The sequence below is a fragment of the Alexandromys fortis genome, unplaced genomic scaffold (genome assembly GCF_014885135.2).
Source record: "Alexandromys fortis isolate MF-2015 unplaced genomic scaffold, M_Fortis_MF-2015_v1.1 scaffold_21, whole genome shotgun sequence".
NCBI classification, from domain to species: Eukaryota; Metazoa; Chordata; class Mammalia; order Rodentia; family Cricetidae; genus Alexandromys; species Alexandromys fortis.
In genome coordinates this window covers 7052064-7076245 of record NW_026067905.1, presented here as the reverse complement: position 1 = coordinate 7076245, position 24182 = coordinate 7052064, and the positions used below count along the sequence as shown (strand labels likewise).

Genomic DNA, 24182 nt, shown 5'->3' with positions numbered 1-24182 from the left:
AAGTTTCTGTTGAGTTAGTAACCGGAGACCTTCTATCCCTCAGATCTGAGAAAACTCATTGGTTCTAACACATGGGACTCTTCCTACCATGGTCAGAAGTTCACTCTACGAGCAGAGGGCTTTAGTGGGGCAAAACAAACGAACAAACAAACAAACGACTTTCAAGTTCCTGTCATTTCCAATCATAAAGTCACACCTAAATATTTAGGAGATAAAAGACAGAGGGTTTTTTTTTCCCTGTACATAAAGTTGCTAGAGCAAATATTAGGGTAAGGGAGAGAGAATAGCTGTTTTGTTTGGTACTACTGAAGCATTTATTCATTGCTACGCTCCATACAAGTACATACACACCAAAGAGGCTACCAGTGGGGATTCTGTTAGACGGATGACATTTGAATTTTTAAAGCTTCATTCATGCATTTGTTTGTTTATCAAAAGGTTTTGCTCCCAATAAATCATTTCCCAGCCCTTGCTTATCAAGGTCAGTGTTTTCCACTTCCTCTGAGGGGTTGGGTGCATCTTTATAACTACATTATAATGTCTTTATGGCCTCCTAAAAAACAAGGGCATCTGTTCAGGGCAGGAATGAGACCAGTCTGATGGTGGGAGTGAGGTCGCTTCCCTCTGGGCCAGACCTCTCCTGAAATCAAGATTTCTCAGTTTCTCTGCTAGGAATTTTCCTTCGTCTTATCGCAATGCAACACCCAGAGCAAAGAGGTTGTAACTGTGCAAGCCCCCGAGCTATCTCGTTACCCTGAAATCAACAGGTCTGCAACCAGAAGCAAGCCCCCGGTGGACTTCAGCTCCTGCAGATTACAGGCTCCACAGCAGGCAGCGGACGTCCCCGACATCAGAAGGACACCGTCAGCTCAGGACGCGCTGTCAAGCCTTGCTGGCGTTCACATCCCTCACAGAGAACCACAAAGTCGCCTTTGGCGAAGGACCCCGCGACCAGGAGGATGCACCCAGGGGTCGAGCTCTCGGGGACTTGCACTCTGTCCGCAGGGAGCCACCTGGACACGTGTGTGTCACTCACCTGTTCACTCTCCAGGCCGTGGGGAAAAAGAGCCGCGGTCCTCTCCAAGTTCGCAATCCGGCCCCAGAGACCGGGAAGCCCTCCCACGCTGATCCACCCTGGCTGCGGGAGGCGTTCGAGAGCCAAGGGCCGCGATCGCGGGTGGGAGTCACCGCGGCTGCAAGTGTGGTGGCCGGGCGGGGGTCTCCTCCCTTGCGCTCGCTCAGACTAGCTGCCTAGAGACTGCGGCAGGACGCGAGTTCCTGCCGGCCGCCGCTGCGCTCCGCCGCCGGGATGCTGCAGTGAGGCGCTCGGGCGCCCCCTGCTGGACCAGCTTGCCAGCCTAGCGCCCCACAAACAACCCCAACCTTGCTCAGCGCCAGGCCTGCGGGCTCCAGCTAAGTCCTGTCTTGACGAAAAAGCATCACTTTCGCAGTGTTCTCTACGCCTTGCTTCAAAGGATCTTGCCAATGTGTTCAGTTATTCTCATGATATTCAAGAGAAAGCAGAGGAGAGAGAGAGAGAGAGAGAGAGAGAGAGAGAGAGAGAGAGAGAGAGAGAGAGAGAGAGAACTGGTCTGGTCCAAGGCTAGTAAATAGCTGTGAGAAAATCCGGACCGGATCAGAAACAAATATGCTTCGAAAAATATAAACACCAAGTTCAGCTGCAATTCATGTTTGTATACATGGTAAAATCCCCAGTGTGCTCAGTTCTCTCTGCAAGACCGGCATTTATAAGATTTGCCTTGGCGTCCTACCCTACCGTGTTCAAACCCCAACAAAGATAATTAACATTCATGCTATGCTAAGCTATGCAAAGCCTGCATCCATCCCTCCTCTCCTTTGATTTTCACCTCCCCTGAGGTAGACGTGGCTATTGTAATTGCTGTCTTTCAGAGGGGAAAGGGAACTTCAGAGAGGTTAAAGGATTCCCAAAGAGCGTTATGCACGAACAAAGCAACAGGAAACGTCCATGTGAGTCCCTTTTCCTCATTCCAGATCTGGGCTTTCTTACCAGGGTATCTGGTAACTTACTGAAAGCAAGGCAACAAGAGCAGGCGCAGGGTGGTGGTGGTGGTGGTGTGTGTGTGTGTGTGGGGGGGGTGTCAGGGAGATGGAAACCATCAGAAGGCCAAATCTGATGAAAGAAAGGTCGCTAGGGAGGCAGGACTTTCTAGGCAGGCTGGATAAAACGGTTGGACCTGTGACAGTCATGGGCTATGCCTCCTTCTGTGGGATGTGTCTTGATAACTCATTGAGAAAGCTTAACCCATCTCTCTCACCAGGAGTTTCCCAGTCACCCCAGCTTCCCCTGGACCCCTGATCTGACACTCTCTTCCACATCTCACACCCCCCTCCCAGCATCGTGCTTGCTCTGCTTCCACTCTGGATTCTCAGTCTTCTGCTCAACCTTGAAATTCCAGAGGTCAGAAGAGTGGGGAATATACTGTGTGTGTGTGTGTCTCCGTGTGTGTGTCTGTGTGGTCTTCCTCTATTGTAAGGCTTGTCACACAATGATCAAACAAATGCAGCCAGAAGACGACTTGAGAGGAGACACATCTAAATTGTTTATATGCTGGTTTGGGAAGAGCTGGCCAGTGTGAGGAATGGGTCCCATATTCAAGACACAGAGATTTCAGCATCTCAGAATACAAAATATCTTAAAGCCTACAGTAAGAAGATAATCATGTAGATTATACATAATACTATGCAATTCAAACTCTGTGCATTTTTGTAGCATTAATATGATCAAGTTCCAATCTACCTTCGTTTCCCATGTTTTGTAGAACAGTATTTAATAAAAATGTTTTCTTTTATATATGACATATGCTTGTAGTATGTGCAAATATATACTTGAAACATGACGTACAATTAGATTAAATATATAGTATTTTACAGTGACTTAAGTTTGAGTTCCCGTTTTACCTCTCCTATCCAATAAACACGATTGAAGAGGACACAACCCATAAGCAGGGTTTGATGTGAGTGATCCTTTACCATCCTGTCCCAGAAGCTGCTTCTCTCTGCTCGTGGAAAGCCCTTGTAAGAGAGCTCATCACTCAGTAAGGAGGCATTAATGTGCACTCCTGCAACTTCTTAAAAAAAAATTTGTATCAGTCTACAAGAAATTAGGTGGCATTTTTTTTCCAAACAAAATTTTTGTTGTTTCTTCCCCCTTCTTCAACCTCCCTCCCTCTTTGTGCGCTCCAATCTTTCCACCTTCACGTCACATGTGACCTCTGTGCCCTCCAGCCCCCTCTGCTCCCTTTTCATGACCTCCTACCTAGTTTCACGGTGCCATTCCCACTCATGCAACCCCTTCCTTACATCCCTGTGAACGTGAGGAGTGAGGACCCACATGTAAGAGACAGCACACGGCTTTCATCTTTTTGAGATTGAGCCAGCTCCCCTAACGGCTTCCTTTGCAGTTCCACCCACTTCCCTGCAAGTTTCATAATTTCATTTTTCTTGACAGATGATTAAAGTTCCGCTGTGTGTGTCCTCACATTTGCGAGATCTGTTCTTCTGTTGATGGGCGTGTAGGCAGGCTCCATGCCCTTGGCCTTGTTACTGCGAATAGAACAGCAGTGGACACGGGTGTATAAAGGTGATGCCTGCAGTTCTGGACACACTGGGTCGGGAAAGATGAGCTAGCTCTGCTGGAGCATCGGGTCTACTGTACGGTACTGGCCATGCGGCCTCTGTTTTATGGAACGAATCCTTTATCGAAAGTCACAAAAATGCCCACTCTCCCTTATACCACCTGCCTTATGGATCAGTCCCCGGAACAGATAAGGTTTCATGAGGCCTGTCTCCTGTGTATTCAATCCCTGGGGGATAACCTTTGTCATACAAACTCCCTGGCTTCCAGACTTCAGCTAAACATCTAACTCGACGATAAGCAGATGAAGAGAAAATAAAAGCACAGAGTACAATCCCAGCTGATACTGTGTATGAAATTGTGAAATATATTCATTACAAATAATCAAGGCATACAGAGAAATACAAAGAAGTAAAAACACGGCCCCAAGATCATAGCATCCAGAAACGGCCAGTTACCACAGGAACAAGAGAGATGCTCACCATCGGGGCAGGTACCATAGAAGAGAGTCTCATTGGAAAATCTGTTAAGTACCCTCCCACTGAAAATGACATTTTCCATTAAAAAAAAAAAACTACACTCAGCTAGGCATGTGATAAACAAAGTGAACACAAAGAGAAGTGGATGTTAGGTGTTGATTTCCGTTACATGCTTCCTCATCCTTACAATTCTTACCTGGCATGGCTGACATCATGGTGCCTAAGGTGGTGTCAGTTTGGTTCTCCGTCAAGTGGCTTCTGGCTGTTTAAAGGAGGGGAGACTAGCTTTCTTCCGGGCCCTGGCCTCTCCTAGCCTCCTCTCCATTTTTGCTGGGTGTTATTGTCTTGTTGTCAAGATGCCTTGTTGTGTGCATTTCTCTTACAAACCCTCACGTCCACAGCCATTTGAATGTGGTTCTATATTTAAACGGAACAAATTCATTTAGTAACTCTATTATCTGGGTTTTGCTATTATCGGCTCCTTACGACGATGAGTCATTAACAAGTGCTTCCCAGAAGGCCCTACAACAAGCCTCCACACATCCGTCTGACAATGGCTGCCTCTTTTTTGTCCGTATTTTGCTAGTTATTTTTGCTGACAGTGATCCTACCATCATCTTTTTCTGTACAGTTGTGAATGCTGCTCTTGGTTGTCACTGTGACTACATCTGGAATTAACTAAAACCTGCGTGACTGGATGCAGCTGTGAGAGACATTTTTCCTTTTCAAAATCATTTGAAATAGGAAGACTCTTTTGAAGGTGGGATGCGGTGGAATAATCTTTTTGTGCACTATGAAGATGTGTCACTCTGATTGACCTAATAAAAAGCTGAATGGCCAATAAGTAGGCAGGATTTGCAGGGGGCAGAGAGGATGCTGGAAAGAAAAAAGGTGGAGATGCCAGGAGATGCAGAGCAAGCAGGATGGGCAATGTGGAGATGAGACCATAAAGCCATGAGGCAGAAAGTAAATGAATAGAAATGGGGTAATTTAAGTTATAAGAGCTATAAGAAACAATCCTAAGCTATTGGTCAAGCATTCATACTCAATAAAAGCCTCCATATCACTACTGGGGAGCTGATGGCCCCCACAAGAGATCTGCCTACAGTGGGATGATCTTTTAATCAGGGCCACACCTCCTATCAGTGGCCTAAATAAAGGACAAGGAAAGGAGAAGCTTGAGCACTTTGCCTGCTTGCTCTTGCTGGCAAGTTCATTTCTTCACTGGCATTAGAGCCTACTTCATTAGGATTCTGGTTGACAAGTTATCTGGAGCTAGAGTTTAATTACGGCTTCAGGGTTTCTGGGTTGTCTCAGTATGCTGAAGATAATGGGAGAAATAATGGACAAAACTCAGTAGAACTTAATGTTTTCATGTATGTGGCTGTCTCAACAAAGAAACTGTGTTGCTTTGAATGAGATGCTCTCCCACTATCTCAGGAATTTAAATACTTAATCCCCAATTATTGAAACTGGGTAGCTCATTTGGTGTGACCTTGTGGCAGGAAGTATGACACTGGGGCAGGCTTAGTGTGTCACAGAGGGTAAACTCATTCGAGAGCTCTGATACGGCTTTCTGCTTCCTGCTTATGGTTGAACACGAGAGCTCTTGGCTCCCTGTTCCAGCCACCATGACTGCCGGCTGCCATGCCCCCACCATGACAGTGATGGACTCCTACCCATTTGGAACTGTATGTTCAAATAAACCCTCCCTCCTGTACATTGCCTTAGTCATGGGGTTTTTATCACAGCAGGAGGAAAGTGACGGGTACAGAGTGGAAATAATGCACTTGGCTCAGTGCAAACCTTATAAATATAATACTGTACATTAAGAGCAGATCTGATGAGTTCAACTATCGAATACAGGATTAAATGAATTAGTGAACTAAAATAAACACAATATTCATTTATAAGACTACCAGGAGAATTAAAATTTTAGAAGAAGAAAGATTTAGTAAATTCAAAGAAATAATATTAGAAAAATATCTGTAAGAAACAATAAGGACAAAGGATAAATGAAGAAACATAAACGTCATGAGAAATGTGGACCATGATGCTAGAGCCAGACACAAGCATCATCCCACCCAGAGAAGAAGGGGCAAAGAGAAAAAAGGAGGGATCTTGGGAAATGATGAGTGGAAGGCATTTTTGCAAATGTTTTGCAAATCTACTGAGAACTAGAAATGCTCTGGTATAAGAAACCCATTAGCACCACTAAAAGAAGAGCATCACTGAACAGGCTGACCAACTTGCAGAAATAAAGGTGAAGAGAGTATTATTCAAAGCCACCAGGAAAAACTCACCTCAAACTCATCAGAATAGATGACACAGTCTCTGCTTAATGTATGGAAGATATAAAGGTACAGAATGACATCATTAAAGTTCCACACCAGGATTCTGTATCGCTCAAACACAATTTGGAAGAGTTCGTTGAGATATGGGGTGTCCTTCTGTATATGTGTTGATTTTATTGGTTGGTGAATAAAGCTGTTTTGGTCAATGGCTTAGCACAGAAAAGCCAGGTGGGAAATCTGAAAAGAGATATATAGAGAGAGTAGGCAGAGTTGAGAAGATGTCATGCAGCTGCCAAAGGAGAATGATACCAGAACCTTACCAGTAAGCCACAGCATCATGGCAATACACAAATTAATAGAAATGGGTTAATTTAATATGTAAGAGCTATCTAGGAATATGCCTGAGCCATTGGTCAAGCAGTGTTGTAATTAAAATAACTTTTGTGTGATTATTCGGGTGTGAGTGGACAAAAAATGAAAGTGCAGTCTTCATTTACAAATTGTTTGCAGAACATTTTTTCCTTAAGTTTATGACTCCATATAGAAGAAAAGGAATTAAGCAATAATCATAAATTTCAATTGTTGTTAATACATAGGTCAAAATAAATGAATATTAATCAAGTAAAGCCACAGCATTAAGATGTCTTATGGGTATGAAATAACACCTGTAAGCAAAACCTATGACATTAGTAAGAAGCACAAAGTAATACTGATGTAAATTTCTGAGGTGTGGAAAGATTATTAATATAAATAGACAAATAATTTAAGAATACATTTTTATTATTTCTAGGAAAATACTAGAAAATACAAGCATAATCGAACAATAGGCTCGGGATGTATCTCAATGGTAGAGCACTGGCCTATCATGCCTATGGACATGGTTCAATCCCCAGTCCTGAAAAACAAAAACAAATAAGGCAGATAAAATGAAATGTTTCATTAATATAAAGCAAAGCAAGAAAGGATGAATGAGGAATGGGGATGAAAGAAAAGACTCAGAGGTTAAGAGCACCTATTCCCAACACTCATATGGCAGTTTACAGCAGTCTATAACTCCAGTTCTAAGGGATCTAACACCCCTTTCTATGTTCTGTAAGGACAAGGCACATGTGTGTTCACAGACATACACATTACATAAATAAATAGATAGCTATATAGATAAACAAATAAGTAAATAAATGGGGGAGTGAAGAAACAATGGGAGCAACTTGACAAAAATAGAAAGATCGACTTATATTCAATAATCTCAGTGATTACATTAAATGTAAATGTACTGAAAACGCCAATTAAGAAATCAAACTTTTCAGATTGGGTTAAGATAATATAACCATTCCTCCACAACCTCTCCAGCAAAGGCTATCATCGGTGATTTTGATTTCAGCCATTCTGACAGACCTTTGTCAGTTGCGGGGCTGGTGAAGATCTTCTCCAGTAAGTGGGTTGCCTTTTTGTCTTAGTGACAGTGTCCTTTGCTTTACAGAAGCTTCTCAGTCTCAGGAGGTCCCATTTATTCAATGAGGCCCTTAATGTCTGTGCTGCTGGGGTTATACATAGGAAGTGGTCTCCTGTGCCCATGTGTTGTAGAGTACTTCCCACTTTCTCTTCTATCAGGTTCAGTGTGTTCGAACTGATATTGAGGTCTTTAATCCATTTGGACTTGAGTTTTGTGCATGGTGATAGATATGGATCTATTTTCATTCTTCTACAGATTGACATCCAGTTTTGCCAGCACAATTTGTTGAAGATGCTCTCTTTTCCATTGTATACTTTTAGCTCCTTTAAAAGAGCAACATGGGATGTACTCACTCATATTTGGTTTCTAGCCAAAAATAAAGGACATTGAGCCTATAATTAGAGATCCTAGAGAAGCTAAATAAGAAGAACCCAAAGAAAACATATAGTCATCATCCTGAATATTAACCTTCATCAGGCAATGAAAGGAGACAGAGACAGAGTTCCACATTGGAGCACTGGACTGAAACCCCAAGGTCCAAATCAGGAGCAGAAGGAGAGAGAGCACGAGCAAGGAACTCAGGACCGCGAGGGGTGCACCCACACACTGAGACAATGGGAATGTTCTATTGGGAACTCACCAAGGCCAGCTGGCCTGGGTCTGAAAAAGCCCAGGATAAAACCAGACTCGCTGAACATAGCGGACAATGAGGACTACTGAGAACTCAAGAACAATGGCAATGGGTTTTTGATCCTACTGCACATACTGGCTCTGTGGGAGCCTAGGCAGTTTGGATGCTCACCTTACTAGACCTGGATGGAGGTGGGTGGTCCTTGGACTTCCCACAGGGCAGGGAACCCTGATTGCTCGTTGAGCTGACGAGGGAGGAGGACTTGATTGGGGGAGGGGGAGGGAAATAGGAGGCGATGGCGGGGAAGAGACAGAAATCTTTAATAAATAAATAAATAAAAATAAATAAATTAAAAAAGATAATATAACCATATGCTGTCTATAAGAAACAGATTGAACATAAAGACACAGGCAAAATGAAGGTGAAAAATAATAGACAAGGCTGTGCCATACAAAAAACTAAGCACAAGGATAAAACATTTTTTTTAAAAAATTATTCTACATTATTGTCTATGTTACCTCAACATACATGTTCTTTTTAAAATACCATATTTTTATGACTTAAGAATTTCACATGATGTATTTTGGCCATACTCATCCCCATGCCTCCTCATAATTCCTCCCAGATCTAACCCCTGCTTCCCCATCTGTTCTCAACTTCCATCCCCTTATATTTTTTAAACAGCTCACTGAGTCCAAATTTTGTTGACCATACACTTCTAGGTGTGGGACTATCAACATGCTTAAACTACCAGGTGCCTCACCTTTAAAAAAAAAAAGAAAACCTGTATCTCTCCACCTCAGAAGCCATCAACTGTCAGTAGTCCATCAGGAACTGATGATACTTCAGAGGCATCCACTTCCAAACACTACTCTAAAATGTTGGCTGGCTTGGCCTTGTGGGGGTCTTGAACAGGTAGCAACCGCTGTAGGGAGTCTATGTAGGGAGCCATTCTCGCATGTCCAGATGACAATGGTTTTCTCCCCTCTTCCTCACCCTCTGGCTTTTAACAGTCTTCCTACACACTTACAAGATGTCCCCTTAGCCTTGGCAGGAAGGGGGTGTATATGTCTAACTTTTGGCTAGACACATAACCTTGTGCTCTTGACCATTATAGTCATGACTTTTATTTTCAAGTTCCTCTCCCTTAAGACCATTTTCACCTTTGACAAGGTTGATATCTTCCTTGCCCTTTCTCTGGAGCACAAGATTACAGGAATAAATGTGTTTAGAGAAAACCAATCTGTGGTCAATATTCTGTGTCTGTCTAACTTAAAATCTCACTTTGCATCCTTCCTGGGCCTCATCACACTGTCAGCAGGATTATCATAATCACAGTGACTTTTACTAGTTTCCCATAGTGGAATGGGAGACAGACTCATTCTCAAGATGGCATATTCTTTCTTTCTCTAATAATAAATAAAATTTATTTACTATAAATGCTGTGGAACAATCTTTGTACACTGTAAATATGTATTACTCTCATTGGCTAATAAAGAGCTATCTATTCTATAACTGGGTAGGAAAGATTGGGCAGGAGAGCCAGACTAGGAGAATTCTGTGAAGAAGAAGGGCAGAATCAGAAGTCATGAGCAGACACAGAGAAATGCAAGATGGGCATGTAATACTGAGAAAAGGGACTGAGTCACGTGGCAAAGCATAGAAAAGAAATATAGGTTAATCCAAAATGTAAGAGTTAGCTAGTAATAACCCTGAGCTATTGGCTGAGCATTCATAATTAATATTTAGATTTTGAGTGGTTATTCCAGAGTGGCTGCCAGCACCAGAAAATGTAGTTGCAAATATTTTCCATTCTGTTGGTATCCTTGGACAGATTTCTCTTTACCCATCTGGTCCTGCTCACTAGCTCCTGTAGCCACTTATGAAATAACATCTTTGTCCTATTAGCTCAGGTTTCTTATTAACTAACTCTTACATCTTAAATCAACCCATTTCTATTATTTTATATTTTTCCAAGAGGCTCGTGGTTTGTTACCTCCTGCTTCTTGGACGGCTACATGTCATCTTCCTGACTCCGCCTTCTTTCTCCCTGCTTTCAGTTTAGTTTTCTCACCTAGCTCTATTCTGCCCTGTCATAGGCCAAATGAGCTTCTTTATTAACCAATCGTAATAAAACATATTCACAGAATACAGAGGAAGATCCCACATCATCCAAACTCCTCCTATAGTTAAACATAAAAAAAAAGTGGACAACTAATGTTGTATGTGGTCACACAAATAAATTGCTGATGAGAAAAATCTTTGAGCTAACCTCTGTATCAAATTTAATACTCAGGAGTTCATCTCATTTTTCCAGACCACTGGAGATTAGATTTTCCTGATAGAATTACTGAGTTCTTATTATTATGGATTGCATTGGCTTTTAGTCAGGCAGAAGAACAGTTTTAAGGGGTGGGGGAGGGAGCACAATCAAATTCACCTTAGTAACCACTATGTTACAAATCATATGAGCCATGTTACCTGAAATTTTTAGGAAATCAACCCAAATGGAACTGTAGGGTTGATTTGATGTTAATATGCTCAGATGGCAGGATCTTTGTGTGATAGACTAGCAGTAAATTTGAAATATCTCCACATTTGACAGTTTGTGGGACCCCAAAAATATTAAAAATAAATTGAGGCCAAGAACCCATGGTTGGGGAAATGTATAGCCTACTATTCTTTTGGTAAATAAACATGCTATTGGATTGCCTCTAAATATCTTTAGACCCGTAAGTGAGTACAGCCAGCAGATCTTTCTTTGTACAGTGTGCCAGGTTCTCTGGCAGAAAGAATGGGGGCAGAGATGAACCTGCCAGACTCTCCCTGGGGCTGAGCAGGATGGTGAGTGTAGAACCACCCAGTCCTCCCCCTTGGCCACTGGGGAGAAGCACACTCACTGAGTCAGGAGTCTGTCAAAGCAGGATCTCATTTAATGGTACCAGGCAGGAACTTATATAGGCTTAGGAAGTTACACTAGGCCTCATGCCCATGCCTCATGAGGCCCAACACAGTGGATGGTGGTTAACAAGGAAACTCCCAACTGATCAGACTGAGTAAGATGAGCGTTCAGCCACAGATGGGACATCTACATCACCCTCTGCCCCAGGTGCAGGGACCACTTGTAAGATGGGGAGCAGAAAGATAAGAGCCAGAAGCTGAGGAGAATCAGAGGGAAGTAGCGTCTTTTGGGGAGGGGACCACTACACTTGTGAACTCAAGGCAACTGTGGTTGCCTATACAAGACCAAGGCAGTCAGCTCTCTCGTGGGAAGTGGGAAGAGCTCCTGAGGCTCCCCGCTTGGACGAGTCACTAAGGATTGTTGATAGGGGTAGCAGTTTTAAGGGTGTGGTCTCCAGTAGGATGACCTCGCTCCAGTGGATGATCATACTCTTCAGACTATATAGACGTCATTAAAAACAAACAAAAAAGAAGATATGAAATTGGGAGTGGGAATGGAGGCAGGGGTTGGATCTGGGAAAAGTTAGGGAGAGGAGTGGGAGTGTGTGAATATGGTCAAATACATTGTATGGGATTCTCAAAGAACTACTAAAAATATCGTATTAAGATAATTTTAAAAAATCAACCTCTCTGAAGGTCAATGTAAGCTTTGTATTAAAAATATAAAATAAATGCACATATGTTGTCAGAAAGGTATCTCCTACACAAAACAAGATGCAATATCTATAATTGTATGCAATCCATGTTAAAAGAATTCAGGTCATTTCTGTGTACAAGTATTCAAATGCATGAAGCTAGAAAGTAAGCAGAGGGTGGTGTCTGTGAGGAGGAGGCTGGGGTGGTGTTGGGAGACACACAGGAGTCAGGCTCACCAGGAATGCCTTCATCTGCTTTAGTTCTTCTGTCTTGTGATGAGGACATATATATCACACCAGTTGGAAAATTCATAAAATCCTATTACCCCATTAAAAGCAAGCAATGAAGTGAGTACATGCATATTAGCAATAGTTGGGATACATCATCAAGAAAATCGATCCATCTGTAGAGAAAAATTCCTTAACATGAACATGGAAAACGGCTACATTGTGCACTTGCATTTCTTGCACAATTGCTGCCAAGAGGCCTCATTTACTCTTCGGTGGCTGTGGAGCATGTTAGCAGCTTGCTCGTGAAGGGTGATGATGGGCAGGCATGAGAATGAATTAAAAGATGCTGTCACCCCCGCCTCACTCTGCAAGTGAGAGTGGCAGGTGTGCTGCTGTCAATCATGCAGGTCTGAGGATTATTCATGGGACGGTGGTGCTGGAGGCACCAAGGGCTCATTTCTAGCCGAGCTGACTCTTCGCCAGCCGTCATTAGGCGGCTGGCTGTCAGTGCCTTTCTCTATATTTTGGGAATGGTTGGTCTCTGTTTTTCCTTTTGCCTTGATCTAGAGGGTGACATCAGTATATTGTACCACTAGAGGTTATTTTAAAAAACAGAAACAGTCACAACTAACTTTTTTTGTAAATCCAAGCATAGGCATAATATAACAGGATGGAAAACCCTTTTCTTGTTTTCTCTGAAAATGTTAGAAGTAACCAATCTTCTGCTGTATTTTTGTAGCTTGCAGAGTTATAGTTAAAGTCAATTTTTAACTATTGCCAGAACTGAAAGAAAAAACTGAAACCTCATCCATTCAAATAGGCAGAAAGGAACAAGAGTAGCTTCACACAAGCAGAAGGTCCAAGGAATGAGAACTGTGTGAGAAAAAGAATCCAGAATGAATGAGAGAGCACACTCCCTGCTTGCCAAGCTGCTGCAGAGCCTCTGACAGGCTCTCTGAGGAAACCGAGCTGTCAGCAAAGTGAGAAGACTCCTGTGCAGAATGAGCAAATGCATGGATTTGTTCCCAAGTCCACAGCACGGTGCAGTCCTTCCCGGACTGGATGGTTTTCATCACTAAGAACCAAGTTTAAAGAACTTCCTCTAACGATGTAGACGAGGTACAGCCCACCCAAACATCACCTGCAGCCTTTGCAAACTGAGTAAGCAGACAATTTAACAAAGCATCTTAGGTTTGTAAAGTATCAGTTCAAGATATGCTGTTTATCTAATCTGACCTGTGAGCAGCAAACAGAACACATTTAAGACATTCCATCCCATGTTGGCTGGTGGAAGGCAGGAGGATAGTTTATCAAATATTAAGAGACTTTGTATCCTAGCCAGAGAACACTGGGCAAGACGGGAAAAGCCACACTGAAAACATGCAAATATTAAATTCTAGAGGACTGGCAAATTGTCAAAAGTCATAGTGGTGGGTCTGATCAAAGCCAGAATACAGAAGCAAGGAGCTAAAGCTAAATAAATAATCAGAGACTCCAGACATGATTCACTGCAGCGTTTTCAGCGTCCTCTCTGCTTCTCTCAGGTTCTCAAATCCACATGCTCTCAGCTGTAACATCTGGAGTCTGTATCCTCGGGGTTGCATGCCTGAGCCATGAATCTGCACTGTTCCTCCTCCCTAACGCCATACATCCTTCCCAAGCATGGTCCAGGACTCTTTCTCTTAGATCCTGAGTGAATGAGAGGGGTAATTAGATGTTAATTCCTACTGGGAGTTAATTAGGGCAACAGCATCACTGCTAAGGTCAGAAGCAGCCCAAGCTGAAATTCGGGCTTGGGGGCCTAACTAGCCCTGTATCTCTGATTGTGGCACTTACACCTAAAACAGAAGAGTAACAGTGCCAATGTCTTGATGCATCCACAATAAGACCCCTACACCAAGGCACAGGGAACACCCAAGAAGAAGGAGGAGGAAGATTGCAAGAGCCAGAGGCCCATGACTTCTGCCTCAGAAGAGTTGCTTCAGGATTACACCAGTGTGCTAGGATTCATTAGGTGAAGTTTTACATGGGCTTCCAGAGAGTGCTCAGAATTGAAAGGCAGAGGCTGAAGGTAACATCTGAAGTTGAGAATTACTTCAACTGCCAGACTCTTCTTGTCCTAGTGTGGACAATTTCAGAGATGCTTTGGGATAGATAGATCAAAACCAATGTATCATTTTAAGGGTAGGCTGTAATGGAAAGACCTTGTTTCTTTCATGTGTTTGGTTTGGTTTTGCTTGTCAAAGGTCTGAGGGCTTGCTCAGTGTTACTGCAGCCATCTGTCATCTCAGCATTTGAGAGATTGAGGCAGGACAATCTGATGTTAGAAGCTAGCCAGGGCCACAGAATGAGACTCTGTCCAGTTGCCCCCTCCCATCATTAAAAAGCCTGAATATTTCCCTTGCTTGGGAATCTATAAATCTGTGAATTTGTCACTATCAAATAACAATGCAATGAGATTAGGGGGAAGGGGTCTTATGAGGCAGTCTTGGTGCTTATGAAGTTGACTGTTATGAAGCCTAACTGATGGACTGAGGTGTAGAAGGAGCTGCGGGCAGGCCTGCTTTTCGCACTGGCTGGCTCCTGCACGGCTAGCTTTACACCCAAAATAACAACATACAAATTGTATTCATTTAAATACTGCCTGGCCCATTAGTTTCAGCCTCTTATTGGCTAATTCTCACTCGGCTTAACACATTTCTAATAATCTGTGTAACACCATGAAGTGGTGGCTTACCAGGGAAGATTCAGCATGTCTGACCTGGCGGCTGGCTCCATTGTGTCTGCTCTCACTTCCCTTCTTCCCAGCATTCTATTCTGTCTACTCCACCCACCTATGTTCTGACCTATCAGGCCAAGCAGTTTCTTTGTTAATTAACCAATGAAAGCAACAGATAGACATATGACCTTCCCACATCACTGAGGGGGGACCTTAGAGAGACCTCCAGATGCAAAGGGAAGGAGAAATTATCAAGCTATGGGGGGGGGGAATAAGGAACCATAATCATTGAGAAAACTGAGCCTAATTGTCTATATACAAAAGCTGTGCCCTGCTTGTGAGATGGGAAAGCTGTTCTCGGCCATGGCTCCCAAACCACTGGTAGTAGAAGTCCTGGGAGGGGTAGAACCTGAAATGCTGAGGCCAGGGCTCCTGGAAGAGAGGGTAGGATGTCCATATGGAGCTATCTCCTCCTAACAGAAGCATTCCTGCCCCTGGAGGGAGGTTCGAGGCTCCCAAGATTTTCCAGGAAGCTCCAAGATTCAGAAGGCTCTTCCCCTAGCTATGCAAGCACTAAACTGTGCCCAGGAGAAGAGACAATCTTCAGTGGAAGTGCTTGCAAGTTGTGCAGGGAGCTGCAGGGATGTGGCTTGCATGAGTCGTCGTCCGTGCTGAAGACTCAGTGGTATAGCTGTCTTTCAGTGACATGTTCCTACAAGGAACCACAATGAACTTACTGGCCCAAGAAGCTCGCCTGGGATAGAACGATGCACTTGCTATGTTGCTGGTGCCCACGTGGCTTGTTAACATCGTTCCAGGAAAAGTCATTCAGCAGAGGTGCCTACCATTGCAATATCACGTGTTCCCTGGGATTATTATAAACTAAAAGCCTTTTTTTTGTTATCTACACTTTTATGGATCCTAAAGAATTTGAGAACCTTTTCCGAGTTGCGTTCCTTTAGGAAAGGGAGCTGAACAGGAAGCCCAGCTCAAGCAGACAAACTCTACAGGACGTAGGCATCTGTAGCAGGAGTCCGGTGCAGGTCGCTGCCTCCAGCTGCCCTGCAAGTGTATCTGTGGGTCACTAACTTTCAAGTAACACGCATGAGAGTTGAGTTTTCTGCGTTCTTGTGGCATCCCACAAGGCTGTATCCTTTGGAAGCCAGCGTGTTCCCTGTCTGCCAAACTTGTCTTGTTGTGTGAAGGAGGTCTTCCATTGTTCTTCCTGTTGTCCCTCAGAGAGGAGTTGGCCTGCTGTAAAACCCTCTAGTGACCTCGCTCAGTTAAGAGGAGTCTGAGAGGCAGGGGCTCGCCAGAATATATCATCCATTGCTGATAAGAATGCCTATGTTATAGTGACGGGACCTTCAAATTAGGTATTTATTACCAGATATTTATTAGGCTCTCATTGTAGCCTCAGGTCTATCCTACATGCACTCCTTAAAGTACTTTGGGTTGCTTTAAGGAGTTTCTTTATAAAGCTTTGTAACAACATACTTTAGAGCAGAGAATACTTTCTTTAGAGCCTGAAGTAAGGAGACAGAACACAGAATTCTTCCATCTGTATCATTATCTTTGTCATTAGATAGGCTCCATTAAGCCATGTCTAAATCGTCTAAATCTTGATATAAAACAATGGCTTTGGAAACTGAAGCAGAGATTAAAATCACATTTAAAGTACTTGTAGTTTCGTTAACAGTCTCGTGGTCCAAGGGCTAGGATAAATCTTACCATTAGTAAATGGCATGGTCCACAGTGCTGAGAAAGACTAGAACTGAGCCTCGGAATCTCGCTCGCAGATTGATAGGACTCTCGTCTTAAAGGTAAAGACTGGCAATGCAGAATTTTCTTCCATGTTCAATAATTCAAGAGCCACAGATCAGGAGGCCAGCTCTGGTGAGGTTTTCATCTGGATACACTGCTTCTCATATGACGTAAAAGACACTCATGCAGGCAATTGATGACCTTAGAGGACACCAGTCAGACTATCAACCTCCCACAGCCAACACAAATAAAAACAATAATCTCCTCCTGGTGACAGGGTTTTTCTTTTAATTTTTTTTTGTGATGGCATAGTTTGTGACGGTGTTTTGTTTTTGTTTTTGTTGTTGTTGTTTTAGAGAGAAAAGACTGAGTCTTAAAGAATTTCTTGCCTAAATTGGCAAATGTGGCAACTACCATATATTTGGTTAGGAGCTGGAGGACCCACTTAGAAATTAGTAAGAGCAGGTAGGTTCAGGCTGGGTGGTCAAAACACCTGCAAAGATATTGCTGCTGGTACTGTCAATGCAGCAAGAACAACAACAACAACAATGACAAAAACCATAAGAACAAAAGCAAAAACAAAAAACAAAACAAAACAAAACAGCCACAAAGACAAAGCCCAGCAACCTAAATAGGTCATAGACAACAACAATCTGTTTCCCTACTGCCGTAGAGACAGATCAGATACCCACAGACCTGACAGTGGATTGTTGGAAGGCTCCAGGTGTCATCCCCCAACCACACACACACACACACACACACACACACACACTTGCGTCAATCAGCTTTGATAGCTCTGATTGGTCTCATCTTTTCACCTTATTTGCATATCCACAACCAATCAGAGCCTTGCTGACACCAAGGCTTGGATACCATAGGGTTTTAAAACACAGAACATCTTTGTAATTCCACCCAAGGGGAAGGCAGGGAAGACTGCAGAATCCTGGTCTCTGGCCTCAACTCTGGCCTAGGGCTCCTCAGAGAAAGAAGCCTGGAGAGTTCTTGGCTCCCAGGCAGCCTGTGTACCACAGAAGGGAAGCTGCCTTCAAGCCAGGCCAGGGGTAGACATCTAAGCAGCTCTCTGTTCCTGAGGTTTCCATCCTGGGCAGAGTGCTGGATCAAGACAGCCTACTGTTAGGATCAAGGATCCTAATAGCAGCTGTGGGAGCTTCCTTTCCATTACACCTTCAATTATATCCTTTGAACGCTCTGCAAGGTGCATGCAATTGCTTATGCAAACTTCAATTTGTAAATAAACTAAAATGATTGAAAGGTGTCAGGCCCACTAAGAACTGCTATTTTCTCCAGGCAGGGGGAGGAGGGGTGAGGATAGTTCTTCATCGCTCCTCTTTCCTTGCACGTTTTTCTTGCTGTGTGGATGCTGCAAACAAGAATCCCATCCCTCATTCTCTTGGGCTTGAAATTGAAAACTTCAGGGATCTTGACCCTGGTGCCATTGTCAACACCCAAACCTCTGACCTATTTTGTCTCCCGATTTCCTAGCAGTTGAATTGTTTAGACTGACTAAGTGGTCAACATCCCCCTTGTGGATTTGCCACTTGGACTGGGACTTAGTCCCAAGACTGAGAGTCTAGCCAGGTTTTCTGAGTGATTGGTCCAAAGCTGCGCTGTGAAGAATATCTGCAAAAGCCACCGGATGTGGATGGCAAGCCAACCCGTGGCTGGAGAACAGAGGATATTGAGGCTTCCAGTACCAGTCCCTATGATTAAGGGATTGAGAGAAAACGAGAATCGTGTTTTGCATGTGCCTGCTTATTTAAATCATCAGTAATTTTCATACCAGCTATCTGGTGGGTCAAGCTTTACCGCAGCCAGGACTGAATCCCGCAGACACAAACAACTTCAAAACAACCATGAATGGAAACAATTATCACCTTATCTGAACAAAGGAAAACCCTTTCCTACGTAGCAAAGTCCTAATTATCATTACTCTCAAACAGAGACGATGTGTTTTCTGGAATTTCTATATTCCAATGTTTAAACTTTACTACAGCCAGGAAGATGCTAGAAGCTATCTTTCAGTCTAAAGCAGCTTCACAGATATTAATGGGGGGTTGTCCCAGTGGCGGGTAGGAGATCATCTCGAGTTTGTTTTTGTCTAGCTTTTGAGGCTGGAAGGGGCAAAGTGGGACTAAGCAGTGTGGAAACTGTCTTTAATTGTAACAGCCCTTTAAAATACACATGTGATAGCTATCACCAGCAAAAGTTAAAAGAATCTGGACAGCTACAAAATTTAGAGCGGAAAGCACAATTTTAGGGGCTCAGTGGTGAAGCAGGCATACTCTTTGTGCAGAGACCCTGAGTCTGCTCCCAGCACCCACATCAAGTGACTCACAACTGCTGGTAACTCTCATTCAAAAGGGAACATTCTAGAAGCACCCACATCAAGTGACTCACAACTGCTGGTAACTCTCATTCAAAAGGGAACATTCTAGAAGCCCCTCTTGGGGCCTCTCTGAGCACCTATGCACACGTGATGTACACTCACGTTCATATATATACATAAAATGAATATGTTTTAATTATATTTTTAGAATATAAAATTTACTAGACTAAGTCAGATCACATTCCCTAACTAGAATATCAATATATTTTAAATAAGTTTAGAATATAAAATATATTAAAGTCAGATCACATTTTGTAACTAGAATATGAATCCCTATTTAGAATCCAGGTATAAACTTTGTATACATGATTAATTTAAAAACACATTTACATGTATTTGCTTATATAGTTTGTATTTGTAGGTTCTTATGCATGTACCATGGAGGATCCATGTGGGGGTCAGAGGTCAACTTCGTGGGAGTTCATTTTTCCTACCACAGTATGGGTCCCTGGAATTGAGTTCAGGTTGCCAGGCTTGACAGCCATATCTTTACCTATTGAAACCATCCCGCTGGCCTCAGGTTTTAGTTTTTTATGGTTCTTGGGGTATGGGCATATTGTGTACATTCCTTAAGTCACGATGCCAAAACAACCTGAGATTAGTCATCTCAAACTTATTTATCCAGGGAGAGTTTCAGGATCTGATTGTTTGCTTCCCTTCAGCCTAGGCATGATGTTTTAGCTCCAGTGTGAACTTTTAGAACAAATGGCGGAGGCAGCCATGGCCTAGTGGGGAGGACGGACTGGGGCTGCCCTCCTGGCACTTTCCGTCATGGAGCCAGCCATGGGCTAGTGTTTAGGGAGGAGTGGGGAGCACGGACTGGGGCTGCCCTCCTGGCACTTTTCTTCGTCTGCTGTTTGTTTTCATTTTTACCATTCCGTGGTCAGTGTTCATCTTTGCCCGGAAAAATTTAAAAACTGGACCATGGTCTTCTCCCTTTGCAAGACTTAGCTGATCTTCACATTCTGTTTTAATAAAGATGACTCGGATGTAAAAGGTCAGTTGGTATTTCGAGAGACCAGTGCTTTAATCTCCTTATGAAATGATGCAGCATTTCCACACAAACAAAGGATTTAGGTCTGTATGGCAGTGGTGGCAACAGGAGCAGCTTTTCTGTATGGCAGAGAAATATTTATTAGGACATTGTCTTGCACTTAAGATTTAATTTTTATTTATATGTATGGGTATTTTGGCAGCATGCATTTCTGTGCACCGTGTGTGTGTGTGTGTGTGTGTGTGTGTGTGTGTGTGTGTGTGTGTGTGCAGTACCAGAGGATTTCCTGGAACTGGAGTAAAGGTTGTGAGCCACTCTGTGGGTGCTGGGAATTGAACCTGGGACCTCTGCAAAGAAGCCAGGGCTAGCCAGGCGATGGTGGCGCACGCCTTTAATCCCAGCACTCGGGAGGCAGAGGCAGGCGGATCACTGTGAGTTCGAGACCAGACTGGTCTACAGAGCTAGTTCCAAGCCACAGAGAAACCCTGTCTCGAAAAACCAAAAAAAAAAAAAAAAAAAAAAAAAAAAAAAGAAGCCAGGGCTTTGAACCACACAGAGCCTTCTCTCCAGCTCCTGCATCTTCTCTGTTCAAAATGCTGTCCCACTAATCTATTTCAGCTCGTCTCTGTGATTAACTTTCTAAACTCTAAAAACTTTCCTCCAAGCTTTACCTACAATTGAATGGAGCTCCTAGGAGTCCCGGCAGGCTCTTCTTACTGAGCCCCGCCCCCTGGTTTTAGACACACCTGCTTTCTCCCTCTGTGCAAATTCTTTTGGCGTTTATATAACACCGCGACACTACCTGGGGACATGTCCTTGTCTGGGGCAGTTACCACAGGCTGAGAACACAGTGCCATGCTGCTCTCAATCATAAACGCACCTTCAAGACTCAAGTGCCAGTTCAGCACACGGCTGGGGGTGGTTAGTGGGAGGGAGTTAGCTCTAATATCCAACTGGCTCTGCAGCTACTTAGAGTGACTGTCTCTACAGCCAATCAGAGTAAGAATCCTGAACACTAGGGACAGAGCAATGTGTTGGGGTGAGTTGCAAGTTCAGGCACTCCCAGTGATGGGTATGTTTTCCAGGTTCAGAACGTAGACCCGAATAATCCTCCCACCGCCTTGCGACAGGGTCTCACGCGTCCCGGGCTAGACGATGACCTTGAACTCCTGTCTTTACCTCCTGTTGCTGGGATTGCAGACTCGCGTGCCATTAATCCCAGTTCACTCCTTGCTGGGCATCTAAGGGGGGGGCGGGGTTCGGTGGTCTTCACGATGCTTAAAGGTGCTCAACCAACCAAGTTGCATGCTCAGCCCCTCAGGAGCAGTCTTCAAAGTGGTCCTTCTCCGAAAATCATCCATCCAGGACTCAGATGATCTTTGCTAGAACTGGCAAGATGTAGACTAGGCTGCTCACTTGTGCACTAACCAAAGGGCACCTACCCCACGTTGCAGCTGTATTCTGTTCTTTTTCTCGTGTTCCTTGAATCTCTTGGAATCCTGAGGGTTTCTAATGATCATGGGATCTGGAATGTTCCAGAATGGCCATGCCCTCACTTTAGAATCAACTGATGGCTGCTGAGGGAGAAAGAATGCCTTCCTTCAGTGACATGGCCTCTGGTAGATCGCCCATAACTAGCACTCAGCCCCCACTCATGCGCATATAGGTCACACTAACTGTACATGGCGTTATCAACAGCAACAGAAAACAAGGAGGGCGTGAAATTGGGAGAGAAGGGGCTTCCAGCTAGACGCACACCCAGCATTTTAATCATCTGAGAACTAGAGTGGATTCTGTTTGCCCAAAACTGATCTGGAAAACCGCAGGAGTTCCCTATGTGGGAGTAAGGAAAGGACAGCAAAACCAAAAGGAGCTAAAAACCGTGGATCGAGAAGGCACCAAACTGCCTTGTGCTTGCAGCCTACACGTTCTGCTATACTTGAGGTTCACTGCTGAGCTCTAAAACGAGTCAAATGATTGACACTTGCCATCCACATTTGGTGGTTTTGTGGGTGTCTCCAACTTCACATGCAGCACTTGTGTGGGCCCCCTCCTCCGATGTTTCAGTATATGGGTTATATGTGGCTTCTGTAGCCATTTTGATGACGTGATTCCAGCTCATATGGTAGAAGCACAGACCAGGCTTCTCCGTCTCTCACAGTTGCTGGTCCTCTACCCCCTGAGCAATACGCCAGCCTGATGACTGAGCTGTCAGTCATCCCTGATCAGGTGGTCTTAGCTTAACCCAGTCCAGCTCGTCTAATCTCTTTACCTCCTTGTTCAATCCAGTTCCTCCTCTGCTTCCCCCATCCCAGGCAGCCTGCAGTTCCCAAAGCCCTGAGTGCTGGGACCTTGTTGGGCCTGGCTCTTACCTCCCTGGGGTAAGGAGAAGAGACTAGTATTTGTAACCTCTAGGCAAGGGCGAAGGCATCTTCCTGTTTCCTTGGTAACTGATTCCTGGCTTATTACCCATGACCTTCAGAGGACATGTGATAGCACTAACCCCCCTGAATGGACATGGACCAGTCACTGTAACATTTGTTCATGTCTTCGAGGTACATCCCCACTGTGGCTGCCCCTCTGTGCATTCACGCCACAAGCAAGTCTTCCATAAGCACAGCCATACAAGCCTATGGGTCATCCTCCAGAATTTCTGCAACTTTTGCAAGCGATGTGTGACCCAGGTTTTCACGTGAGGAACTAGGACTGGGGCAGTCATGGATGCTTCAATGTGCATTTCTCTGTATATTCAACTGCCAGCAACTCCAGCTCCTAAGGATAGTCAGTGCTCTCTCCTGGCTTCCACAGACACTCCCCCTCCAACACTACACACACAACACACACACACACACATCAGACTCACACATACGCATATATAAGTGACAAAAGAAATAGCAGCCTGTGCAGAGTCAGGGGGTAAGAAAAGGAAGAACAAGTGGGAGAAGTAGAGAAAGCCCTAAAGGCAGAAGGGAGGAGTGGGAAATAGCCAGCCCTTCCCGAGGTTGACCCAGTCTATGTGCCATTTCATCTGCACACCGCCTGAAAGTACTCACAGAAGATGATGGGTAAAATAGCTCTCGAAGACCGAGCTCCGCAGCGTGGATTCCCTTAAAGATAATTTACCCTCCCTCCTACTGATGTTCTCTCTACCCTATCCAACTACACGCCCACTCCTTTTCCCCACCCACCTGGCCAACATCTTCATCACCACACTGTCAGCCACCACGACTGCCTTCCATGATATCTGAAGTGCTGCTTGCGCTAAAATGAATGCCTATCATTGTAGCTCTGCGTGGAAGCTCTGGAGCCACTGGTCGGTCATCAGTCTCAACAGAGTCTTCGTGCTCTGTTGGCTTGTCCCTAGCTTTCCTTGCAGAATAAGGAAATGTGATGCCCATGTTTTTACGCTCTACATTTGTGGCTAATCTGAGAAGTCTTCCTTCAGAAAAGAAAAATGCTCGGGAAGACGAACGCATCGGTGAAAACAAGCAGCAAGAGAAACAGAAAAATGACTTTGTAATGATGGTGCTATACATCTTTCCCTGAATGTCATCTGTTGGAGACCGTCTTGTTAATTAAAAGCTAAGGATACACTAATTAAAATCAGTTGCAGGGGGGGCATCCAGATGGCTCATGGAAAGATAAGATTGGCCACTTCCTTTTGTCCCCTGACCTCCACACATACACTGTGGCAAGTATGCCAACCCCTACTAAGGAATCAAATATTTAATGCCATTTTAAAAAGATCATTTGGTTTTGTCTCAGTTGAGCTTTTGCTTTTCTTAGCTGTTGCACCAACAAGAGCGAGCTTTGCTTGCCGTCAACACAAGGATTCTCTTTTAATTAACATTAAAGGAATTTTCTTTTCTCTTCCACACAGAGTACTTAAGCTGATTTATCTGTCTTCAGGATAAAACAGACTTAAGACATGGTGGGTCTGTGTCTCCATTCTCTTAACAGCAATAGCACAGAACATAAAGAGTCTACATACTGATAAA

The 24182-nt window shown here is 44.0% G+C and overlaps 1 protein-coding gene across 2 annotated transcripts in view; it reads right to left on the bottom strand.

Annotated features, from left to right (window-relative positions):
- Window positions 1–1796, bottom strand: part of Rerg (RAS like estrogen regulated growth inhibitor) — a 114504-nt gene extending 112708 nt beyond the window's left edge. The window contains exon 1 of one of the 2 annotated variants that reach the window (XM_050135225.1): window positions 1037–1796. The gene's annotated coding sequence lies outside the window, so the exon portion shown is untranslated. The remainder of the gene's footprint in view (window positions 1–1036) is intronic. The other variant, XM_050135223.1, reaches the window with a different exon arrangement.
- Between the last annotated feature and the right edge of the window lie 22386 nt (window positions 1797–24182).